A 12,860-nucleotide genomic window follows, 5' to 3' on the forward strand; every position below is an offset into this window, starting at 1 on the left:
TGAATAAAGAAAAGGATCAAATGTCCTATCTAGAAGATAAGAAAGCCAAGAACTCACAATCAGAATGGCAAGAGATAAGATGCCAAGACTATAAAAATAATTTAAGAAGCATATGGGACACTATTAAGGGTCCAAATATCTGTCTGATGGGTGTACCTGAAGAAAATCAAGATGTTGAACAGCCGTTTGAAGAAACAATAATGGAAAGCTTCCCTAACTTGATGAAGGAAATGGACATAAAACCCCAGGAAGCTCAGAGAATCCTAAAAACCAGGAACCCAAAGAGGCCCACATAAAGACACGTCATAATGAAAATGCCAAAGGTTAAATACAAAGACAGAATCTTAAAAGCAGCAAGAGAAAAACAATAGTTATTTATAAGGGAACATCTATAAGACTGGCAGCTGATTTCTCAAAAGAAACTATGCAGGATAGAAGGGCTTGACACAAAATATTCGACGTGATGAAGACCCAGGATCTACAACCAAGAATACTTTATCCAGCAAAGCTATCATTTAGAGTTGAAGGACAGATAAAGAGCTTCCCAGACATAAATAAGTTAAAGGAATTTATTGCCATCAAGCCAATATTATAGGAAATGTTGAAAGGACTGCTTTAAGAAGAAAAAGACATGTATCGAAAAAAGAAATAAAAAATGGCAACAACTATATTCCTATCAATAAGTACCTTAAATGGAAAAGAATTAAGTGCTCCAGCCAAAAGATAGAGTGGCTGAAAAGACAAAGAAACAAAACCCCTACATATGAAAAGGAAGGGGGTGGAAAAAGATATTGTTTTGATGGACCTAGGAGGTATTTAAGTCAGATAGAGAAAGATAAATACCATATGATTTCACTTATATGTGGAATCTAAGGAATAAAAAGAACAAACCAATCAAAAACAGACTCACAAATATAGTGAACAATTTGATGATGGACAGAGGGGAGGGGAGTTTGGGGGGCTGGGAGAATGGGGTGAAGGGTTAAAGAAGTACAAAATAGTAGCTGAGGGATGGTCACGGAAATAGGGAGCATGGCAGAGGGAATGCAGTTAGCATTAATACGTTGGCTAGGTGGAGGGTCAGAGGAGGGAGGGAGCAATTGGGGGTATCATTTTACTTGAAACTAATCAAAATAAATAAATTTTAAAAAATAAATAAAGAATACTACTAATTGTCTATACTAAAGCTCACTACTTTTTTTTTTGACAGTTCTTATTTCATTATTCGAAGACACGGAAGTTGGGTAATTCGAATGTGGTAAGTTCTAGAATTACTTCTTATTAATAATCACTAATATTTGTTTTTTTAAAAAACTTGTGTTTGCAGTTGATCATAGAGCTAGATGAAAATTCATGTTTTTACTTTAAAAGTTTATATATGCATGAGCAAGTAGAATTTAACATTTATTATACATTTAATTTATTTTATATCTCAATAACCACATATATATTAAATTCATTCATTCAACAATTATTTATTGAGTATCTACTCTGTGCCAGGTACAATTCTAGGTACTAGAAATATAGCAGAAATAGAATAGAAAACTAAAAATGAAATCCCTGCTGTCATGTAACTTACATTCTAGAAGCAAAAAAAAAAAAAAGCAAATAAGTAAAACATATTGTTTTAGATGGTGATTAGTGCAAGGGCAAAACAGATTTATCCAGAGGCATTTTAAGAATTATTTTAAAAGATGATTGTGAAAAATGTAATTAAACATAAGTAGAAATATCCACTTCTATTCCTAAGATATCCTTATTAATAATTAGGCATTTAATGTGAGAATTTACTAAGATTAGCCAGATACCAATAACTCGAATTCAGTTCACTTCTAAATTATGTGGTTTTAATAATAGTTTTTCTTTTTGTATGTGTGGATTTAAAAATTTTTAAGCAAGCTGCTTTGGTATTTCAATCAAGAATACTTAATAATAATTTGACTATAATATTCTTTCTAAACTTGTGACTCATGGACCAATTTAAGGAATGAGGAGTATAGTGTATTTTAAACATGTACATGCCTGTAGAAAGAGAACTGTAATCTTAAACTGAGATTTAAATGTTTATCACATTGAATACTCTTACATATGAGGACTTGAAAGTTAGGTGATACTGGCTTTAAAAATCAAATACAAGTCAAATTGGTTAACAAATAACCATTGTATATGGCTTAAAATAATCCATTTGATAAGTGATTTTAATATTTGTGAGAAGATTCAGTTCAAGTCATGCCTTTAAAATGAAACTGAAGCAGGTAGCCACATGTCTCAAATGTGCTTTCATTTTCTTCTGCTTGGTATACATTTTGAGAAAATGTTTCTTAGTCTCATTTTTCACTATCAACAACACATTGTCATTTTTTGTGTTCCCTGTTGTCTTGTTCCATATGTTCAATTTTAAATAAAATGTATAATTTATAAATGTTACGAGATGTGTGTACAATATAATCTTCTAGATAAACATTTTCATAATGGAAAAGTGATTCTCACAGAGTTATTTTAATCCATCCCAAATCATTTTGAGTAAGTCTGGAAGCAGACAGACCGCGTTTTGCCTGTCAATGATGCAGGCTGGTGTTTTACTTCTTGGCAGCCGAATAACGACTTAGGCTCTTATGAAACTAATAGCAAAGATTCTAGCACAGAGCTATCAAATTTCATTCCATCCCTTGGCTTATTTGCCACAGCTCTTTGAAATGTTCACAAGGGGCTTTCTTAGATAATATCTTGTTCTTTTTTGTCTGGAGCAAGTATAGTGTGTAAAAATAAAAACGAATAGGACACCGTCTTTATGCTCAATGCTGAGAAGCCTTTGTGCTCATCATGTGTGTGTGTTCGTGTCCCTCAGTCGTCTGTTGTGCATCCGTTGCTGCAGCTCGTTCCTCAACTGTATGAAAGAAGAATGAAGAGATTCAAAGTGGACGTACGTAACATGAACTGCATGCTTGCTTTGACCCTCTGTGTAGGGCAGTTCTATTAATTCTCAGTTATGTTTTATAAGCTACCCTTCTTCAGGATAAACCCCACATGAACACCCAGTTTGTCTGAGAGCATCTGTTTACAGAAGTTTTCACACTCAGAAAGAAAAGAATTATTTCCCTTCTCCATCGTATGTCCCTTTTATCTCAAGCTGTGGGCAGTGAGGGAAACTGGGATTTGATTCCCTTCCAAGGACCATGACCCTCCCAGTGAGGAAACCTATTCTTGGTTTAAGAAGGGACATGGCAGTGTGCCTAGTCATTAGGTGGGAATAGGAGAAAAGATCAAAGATAAATTACTTCCCCTTTCTATACAGGTTGGCAGATGGCTGGGATAGCAAGCTTTCTATTCAAGTATTAAAGTGTTAGTAAAAATGAAGTAAATATATCAGAAACTCAATGTAGGTATTTTGGTTTTTTTCCCATAATTAACAAAAATATGGCCCAATATGTTTAAGTTGAGTATAGCTATGTTACCACATTTTAAAGCTCAAAGTTGTGGAGTTTTTATTGTAATTTAAAAAGAACCTTTTTTCAATGATGAAAGGTTCAAGCTATTATTTTTAAGCAATGACTTACATTATTGTAATACATTATAACTTTCAGTCTTATATTATCTCATTTTATTCTTTTGGCAACTCTGTTGGTACTTATACAAATATTGTTATCCTATCAATATTAAAGGGAAAACAATTTAGAACAATTAAAGGTGTTTCCCAAGATCATTCTAGTAAGTGAGATTAGAAATTACAACAGTGTCTTCTGATTTCTAGCCTAGGGAAATATTTTTTTCACTGTGCCATTCCTTTTATAGCCTAATCTTGGATACTTCTATTATTGTTAGAGTTTTCATTAATTTAAATACTGTATTAATTTCATTCTTCTTAATGTACTACCAAAAGTCTTCAAATACTTCAAATAAAAAATGCTTACAATCTAGGCAAATAAGTTCCTCAAAATTTATTTTTTATGGTCACTATTTCCTCCCTAAATTCTTCACATTCTTAAACTAAGCTTCCATCTAGGGAGATAGTATCTGCTGCCAATCTAAATGAGAAATGTAAGAGGAACTGTAGTAGTGCCTTAAAATTATAGAATTTCCCATATGAAAAAAAAAAAATCAAATCAGTGTCATCAAACTTTCCAGAAGTAATATATACTTTTTGAATTAACTTTTACTTTCTGAAGAGTTTGTTTGATTAAAGAATAGTGTAAGATTTCAATTTAAAGATTCAGTTCCTTAAAATATATCGACAAATTATTAGCTTACTATATCACTTCAGGGTCATTATTTATATAACCAAAGCTAAATACTCAGTATGTGGCCAGCTTTTTACTTTGTCTGAATATTCCACCATCAGTGAGACTATATTTCCAGACAATTAGCTAGAAATGTGAACTTTTACTTTGTAGTATATCCTGTTGGACAAATGATAACTCCTTAAAGTATTTTGTAGCAAGACAAATTTCCTAGGAACCTATAAAAGAAAAAATGTAAGATGAGTAGAAAAAAAATACAGTAGTGTTAGCTTTGCTGGGCCCAAGTCGTCTCATTTAAAAACATTTCAATAGTGAAATATTTTGCATTCTTAAAGAAAACAAGTTTTCAGATCATAGTGCATTCTAACAGTTTTCTTAATTTTCTTAATTATTACAATACTACTCACTTACTGCTAACCCCACATCTTTTTTATTCTTACCTCTCAAATTCTTTTATATATTATTCTCTCTCCGATGATAAGATTAAAATGACCTGTATGTTTGTATTTAAAAGTTTTACAGTTTGGCACATTTTAAGTTACTTTTGTCCTATGTTTCTTATTTTTCTTACTTAAGTATATAAATGTATAGTTTCTATGTATACATTTTTGAATATTAAAATTTTCACTCTTTTAAGTAACTTGGGCAGATTTATAGTCAGGATGAAAATTAGGTATAAAATATTGAGAATATATTTGTTGTAAAACAAGGATTTCAGAATTTTAAAGCCACTCTTAGAATTTAAGAGCCACTCTTAGAATTTAATAATATAATTTTACTTATGGAATAATTGAAAAAGGTCTTGTTGACAAATTTTATAGTGATTGCCATCCTGATACTTTTGTAATAAGTAGTTGTTGAAAATAAAAAGCTATAAGAACCAATTTTATGAAAACCATAAAATTTAAATATTTTTTCCATTAAGTTTAAAATGAAATGTTTTAAGAAAAGCAACACTTCAAAACACACCCATTATCTATAATTGGTTTGTTCCTACTTTGTATTTTTTTATTATCATTCCTGTAAATATAATTATATTGGGAAAAATCTTCTGAAGTTTCATTAAATAAATATAGTTTGCTAAAGTTATACCTCAATTACTATTTAAATTCCTATAGAAATGTTGTGTATTTTAGCTCTGACACAATTCTATTTTATGTTTTTCCCTGTTCTTGTGTTAGCACATACAATATATTTTTTAAAGAAATTATTTTGTTCTAACAAAATGCTGAAAGATTTTATTTTATTTATTCTATTTTTTTTCAATTACAGTTGGCATACAATATTAGATTCAAGTATACAGCACAGTGATTAGACATTTATATAACTTAAGAAGTGATTACTCCAATAAATCTATTACCCACCTGACATCATACATACTTATTACAATACTACTCACTATATTCTGAAAGATTTTAAATGTAGTTAATTATGAAGTGTCTGTCATTACTCTTTCTACTTATTGATGAATATACATACAACTGATGAACTTCCTGAAAATAAAATCTGTTACATTGATAAGGAAATTATTTTAAAATATAACATTTGATGATACTGCTAGTTGTTGAAAATTCTTCAGGTATAAAGATTAACTATTAATATAAATTATATACTCGAGTCATTGATTTCTTCTTTGTTTAATTATATTTTAAATTAACCTTGAACTTCACTATACTCTCAAGAATTTGTGCATATTTTTACTGTTATTTGATTTGTAATGCCCTCATTTTCTCTTCTAGGAAGAATTCCAAGGTCCTATTACAAGCCAAAGTCGAAGATACTTTTTATTCAGGGTATGCATATACTGTATTGTTTTTGAAAAAAATCAATCAATACCCAAATTGAAAAATAATTTCACTGTGCATTTATTTACATTAACTCATAAGTTTTAGTTAAGTTTTAAAATTTATTAATAGATATTTGACATCAGGTTTTATAGTCTGAGAGTCACTTCTGTCACCGCCTTATTTCCTCAATATTATTGCATCTCTGATCTCTTCTCTAATCCACTATTACTATTTGTAAATACCCCAAATGTCTTCATCTATTTCAGCTTAGTTCCGTAACATTTCATGTGCAGGAAGTGAGTATCTTAAAGATGTATAACTACTTAAGTTCTAAAGAATCATTTACTAAATGTTAGATTCAGTAGATGGGAAAATTTATGACCATTTTCAAAAGTTTTTAAAATGAAAGAATTAACTACAATAGAGGCTATAAGTAGATAAAACTTTGTAATTGTATTTAGTATTTTTATGTCCATATTGTCTATGAAATGTGTTTCTTTATAAGTAGCTATACTTTCTAAAATATTTGTATCCCTAATACATTACCAGAGATTTTTCATTCATTCATTCAGCAACTATTTATTGAATTTCTATTGGGCGCTGGATAATGTACCGAAGGCTGGGAATATAAGGCCAGATAGAGTTCCATTCTTATGCTCTAAGAGTTTACAGACTAACACAGGAAATTGATAAATAAATACAAAATACTATGTTAAATGCACCTTCAATCCAGGGGATATAGTTTCTAAAATAAAGACACTTAACCCAGGCTGGGGAGTGGAGGAGGTACAGAGAGGTTTTAAGCGCCGAATTAGAAGAATCAACAGGAATTAGCCAATGAAATATTTACCTAAGGAATTTCGACTTTATTGTAGAGGCTAAGGAGAGCCATATGGTTAAGATTTGCATTTTGGAAACAAATTCTAACAGTAAATTGGAGAATGGATTGAAAGGAGCAAGACTGCAGAGAGGAAGAAATACCACTCATTGAGCTCATTAGGCTGCTTTCTATGAAAATTAACTTCCCTCCTTAGTTACACTGATTTATTACTAATTTATTATTTTCTAGCCACGCAATGGAAGAAGGTCAGAAGGTTACATTTAAAATGGTATGTGTTTCACAATTCAATTGAGTTTAAAATTGTTTTTTTTATAGATATTCACACATTAAACTATGCTCAATATATTTCTATTATTTGATTGCATGTGCATATTACTATTCTGTATAAACACTACAATTATAGTGACTGTGAGGGCTTTAAGGTGAAAAATGCCAGTGTTTTACTAAATTTGTTTATTTATGTTGTGCGTTCCTCAGACTATGATGCAATAGTTATTATCATAGATTTTGTAGACATTGACTTTTATCATCATTTGTTGTGCATGTAGTTTATGTAAGAAATTGCTGTTATCATGGTAATCAGTGTCCACAATGATGACTCAGAACTTACAAACTGACTGTGTTTCTGTCTTCCAAATGACCTATATTCAAAGACTCCTTATAAGAGCTCTGATTTACCATTTCTAGAGAACTAAGAAAATGTGGGAAGATATGAGAGCATGACTTCTTTGGGATTCCCAGAATTTCAACCTCAATGCTGGAAATATGGTGGACACTTAACAACTATTAAATGGCCCTACATGTTTAATAAATATGTTAACTCTAATATCTGATTAGGCTATGAATTTTAAAATTAAACCCAAATGCAGATTGATAAATTTACACCACAAAAATAAAAGTACATTCTACTATCTTTCTATTATCCTAAATGCAGATTCTATGCTGAACATATTTTTGCAAATATTATATATATATAATTTATCTCAACCCTTAATACATATTTAGTTTAAGAATGTTAAAATTCTTAATATTTTTACTTAGGAACAAAAAATCAAAATGCACTATTTCTAACCAAAATTATATAATAACTAAAAAATGAAAAAAATGCTGACACTGAATAGTAAAACTTATGAGACTCTGCCAAAGCCATATTCAGTGGAAAATTCAAGGTTTTAAGCATTTTTAAGCAAGAAAAGAATGAGTGAATTAAAGATTTGACTCGTAAGTTACGAAAGAACAAGGTGAACCTCAGAAAAGCAAAAGGAAGAAAAGTATAAAATGAAAGATGAAATTAATGAGTTTTTTAAAATAGTAAAGTAGAAGAATTGGTAAACAAAGCAAAAACCTGACTCTTTGCAAAAAAATTAAATAGTCAAATTAGCCTAGCCTAATCCAGAAAAAAGAGAGAAACCATAAATATATAAAAATACAAGTGAAAAGGAAATTAAAAGAGACATTGATGAAATGAAATGATAAAAGAGTAATTTGTAAATCTCTGTGCCTGTAGTTTGAAAACCTGCATAAAATGCGGATTACCAAATAAAGTATATGCTACCAAAATTTACCTCAGAAAAAAGAAAAAAGTCTAAACAGAATAATGGCCATGGGAAAAAATTGAAAACATTATTTAGAAACTTTCCCCTCAAAAAGTCCTAGGCCAATAGATTTTACTTTTTTCCAGCTCGGAGAAGAAAGAAAAATCTCAAAACATTTTCATGAACTCAGCCATATATTTTACGAAGCTAATACCAAAATCACATAAAAGTAGTATAAAAAAGGAAACTAAAGTTCTAAGCTATTTACTGTTTCCAAGATTATAGTCTACATAGACTAATTCACTCAGAATTTCATTTTATTTTGTCAACAGAGAAGCAGTTCAATAATCATTTTTAATTTGTTTTTGTCATCTGATTATCTGAGGTCTTACTTTGTCCTGATAACTTATATCTACTTAAAGAGTGGTTAGACATATAATAGGATGATTTAATAGCAAATACATAAGGAAAGAAATACATGGGAAATAACTGCAACTTTTGAAATATTCATAAAATTTATTGGCATCAATGAACTTTAGCAAACCACTTTTATACAGTTAAATACTGTAAAATTTTCAAAAATACAGGAAATTTTCCATCAAAGAGAGATTAAATGATAGCTAAAAATATATAGACTGAAGAAAAGCTGAGAAATATCTCTGATGTCAGTTTCATTATCCATGACAAAATACTTATGGAAACGTCTATATGCCAACATTATCTACACATTCACATTACTCATTTATACTTGAATCTAAATTCAATTTTTTTCTTTTTACAGAATACCAACTATTTCCACAGAAGCAATGTCATGGAATATAAAATATACTGAAATTGTTTTCTTCTCAAAAAACAATCCTTGCTAAGTTTAATATGTTTGAGAATCCCAGTGTTGTAAACATTCTCAGTAAAAGTTGGTTGAGATTGTAAATGTTTAATTTTTTGAAACTTTAAAGTGTCAAAATATTTTTTCTTAGTGTTGTAATGATAAATAGTGTGTAATAAAGCTGTAAAAAATAATGTTTCCTTAGATCTCTGCAGCTTTTGACACTACTGATACACATGTTCTTTTGTTATTTTTATTACAGGCATTCAGTAGAGAGTTGAGTTTTAATGAGCTATTTTTATTTATCCTATTTGGATTTTGTCAGTGAAAAAATTACCAGCTCTTATAAATACCAGAATGCCCAATAGCTAAAAATCTTAGAATGTGAATACCAACTAAACCTGTTGGAGGATTTGGCCATGATCCATCAAATAAACCAATATGCAACTTTTGAGTTCTATTCTGTAAAATTGATGTCTGATTGCTACAAACATTATCAAGGGACTAGATTTTTCTACCAACTGGTAGTATCCACTTTATCTTAAAAAAAAAAAAAAAATCGTTTCACCTTGCAACATCTGAAAGGCAATCAGTCTTGTCCATTACCATAAAGAAAACAGTCTTACTAGTAGAGGATCATGAATACACTGGGAAAACTTTTTACATCAAATCAGTGATTGTTGGACACAGAATTAACTTCAGATCGTGTTGAGATCATCTTCCTTCAGGTTCCCCCTCGGTTTTTCCTTTTTGACACCCCGCCTCTTATATAACCAACTACTCTACCAAGCAGGTTGCCAGCTGATTATAGAAGGGTGGCTCTCTGAGTGGATAAAATTAGGTCTTATATTCTTCAAAGTAGAGTGTCTGACAAACCTATGTCTTATTAATGTTGACCACTGATTATAGCTTAAATTATGCCTTATGTTAATTAACAAAGTCTCTGAATTTCATATCTTCTCAACCTGTGTGAAGAACACATGGAAAGAAGGGAGCAGAATAGAACAAAAAGTGCATTCCTATTTAAAAAAGAATTGCCTTTGGGCAAGGGAAACAAAAAAAATAAAACAAATGGAATTACATCAAACTAAAAAGTTTTTGCACAGCAAAGGAAACCATCAACAAAACAAAAGGACAACCAACTAATTAGGAGAAGATATTCACTATGATACATCTGATAAGAGGTTAATATCCAAAACATATAAAGAACTCATACAACTCAACAAACAAAACAAATAATCCAATTAAGAAATGAGCAGAAGACCCGAATAGATAGCTATTCAAAGAGGAAGTACAGATGGCCAACAGACATAAGAAAAGATGTTCAAGGTCACTAATTATCAGAGAAATGCAAATTAAAAACATGATGAGATATCACCTCACACCTGTCAGAATGGCTATCATCAATAAATCAAAGAACAAGTGTTGGTGAGGATGTGGAGAAAAGGAAACCCTCATACACTGTTGACAAATTGGTACAGATACTATGGAGGTTTCTCAAAAATTTTAAAATGTATATACCTTTGACCCAGCAATTGCTCTTCTGGGTATTTAGCCAAAGAAAACCAAAACAATGATTCATAAAGATCTGTGCACCCCTATGTTCATGGCAGCACAATTTACAATAGCCAAGATATGAAAGCAACCTAAATGCCCATCAACAGAAGATTAAATAAAGAAGTTACGGTTCATATATACAATGGAATATTACTCAGCTCTTAAAAAAAATTAAATCCTACCATTTGCAATGACATAGATGGACCAAGAGGTTATTATGCTGAGTGAAATAAGTCAGAGAAAGATAAATACCATATGATTTCACTTATATGTGGAATCTAAAGACTAAAAAGAACAAACTAATCAAAAACAGACTCACAAATATAGAGAACAATCTGGTGACGGCCAGAAGGGAGGGGGATTAGGGGGCTGGGAGAAAGAGGTGAAGGATTAAAGAAGTACAAATTAGTAGTTGACAGATGGTCAAGGGGATGGGGAGCACAGCATAGGGAATGCAGTTAGCATTAATATAATGGCTAGCTGTAGAGCCAGCAAAGAGAAGGAGCAATTAGGGGGATCGTTCTATAAACTATATAAATGTCTAACCAATGAACTGTATACTTGAAACTAATCATAAAGTAAATGTGTTAAAAAATGAATTGCCTTGAAAAGATGGGGACTTGAAAGCTGAGAGGGCCTCCTGTTCTAAAGCCATAGATGCATAGGGCAACATTAGCTAGTGTTATGCATAGTAATTCAACTAGCATGAATTTTGTATTGTCAAAATAAGAAAAGGGAGTTGAATATTAATTTACCCAACAGTTCCCAGGGCCTCTCAGAAATTCAGGAACTTAGGTAGCATATATTTTAAGGCTCCCACGATATTAAAATGATGAAAAAATACCAAAACATGGTTACAAAAATTGATGTTTTAAAATATTTTATATTTAATGGATTACTATCTTATCCACAAACACAACAAAAATATATAGGCTATTAGAAGTATAGGATTTGCATTAAGTGTTAACTGGGCACTACAGATAAACTGGTCCAATACTGAATCCAAATTTAAAATTATGTCCTTAAAAACATTTTCCAAATCCTATAGGTATATCTCTGTGACATGCGTATAACCTTATTTGGCAATAACATCAAATGTTTTCCCCATGTCCCTGGCAACTCCTAATAAACATCATCTGCTTCAAGAAACCCAACTATCTAGATTTCTTACCTACAGCCTGAGCTCCTGTCTCCTACAGGAAGTGTGTTTTTCAGATCGGGGTAGAGAGCCATTTGAGAAACTGATGAAAGCTGGGTCCTTAACTCCGCCCCTCTCCCCCAAACAAAACTGTACACATAAAACAAAATTATGTGTATAATCGGTGGCTGGGATCTAGGCATCCCCTAAAATCCATCCAAATATAGGCAATGGGCTCCAGGTTAAGAACTCCTCCTATGAAACTTTCTCTGCCCAGGATTTTGTTATTTCTCCATGAAGACAAGATTCAGGGATTGAAGGGTGTCAGAGGGCTCAGAAACAACGCGTTGGTTTGGTGGTGGTGGAAGGAAGGGTAGGGAGAATATCAGCATCAGCACCACGACGTGAATAAGAAAGGCACCGTTTAGGATAAATACCCCAGGATCTGGTGCGTCTGTACCCACAGCCACCTCCTAGGCAAGGCCTCCGCGTTGCCTGGTAACAGCTGCACAGGACGCAAGTGCATAATCGTGCGTAAGAGGCCTTGGTTCTCTCCCTCCGCTCCCCGTGGGTGGTGGAAACCACAAGGCCTGCGGCGGGATCCCTTCACGCCTCCCGGAGACGTCAAAGTTGAGTCCTTCGCCAGGTGCCAGACGACACCGGCTGATGAGGGTTGAGACTGAAAATGCAGGTGGGCGATGTGGCCACAGGTGACTTGGGGGCACCCAGCTGGGCCTGAGGCTGAGAACCAAATGGGTGCTCAGTGGGGTCCCCAGCTGGGCCCGAGGCTGAGAATCAACTGGGAGGGTGGCCCACGGGGATTGGATTTTAACATTTCTTTTTGGTAAGAGCTAAATTTTGCCAGCGCCTCAAGATTTGAGGGAAAGCCAGATTAATTTAAGGAGAATGCTGTTTTTTCAACACTCAAGACTTGGATA

General features: G+C 32.4%; 1 long non-coding RNA gene across 1 annotated transcript; it reads left to right on the forward strand.

The window, feature by feature from the left end:
* Positions 1-2,849: 2,849 nt before the first annotated feature.
* LOC111741365 lies at positions 2,850-9,231 on the forward strand. The gene is made up of 4 exons (XR_002780979.1): positions 2,850-2,923; positions 5,978-6,031; positions 7,095-7,134; positions 9,183-9,231. It is a non-coding gene; the product is annotated as an uncharacterized LOC111741365 (long non-coding RNA).
* Positions 9,232-12,860: the final 3,629 nt, after the last annotated feature.

This window comes from Pteropus vampyrus, unplaced genomic scaffold (assembly GCF_000151845.1).
Source record: "Pteropus vampyrus isolate Shadow unplaced genomic scaffold, Pvam_2.0 Scaffold77, whole genome shotgun sequence".
In the NCBI taxonomy this organism is placed as follows: Eukaryota; Metazoa; Chordata; class Mammalia; order Chiroptera; family Pteropodidae; genus Pteropus; species Pteropus vampyrus.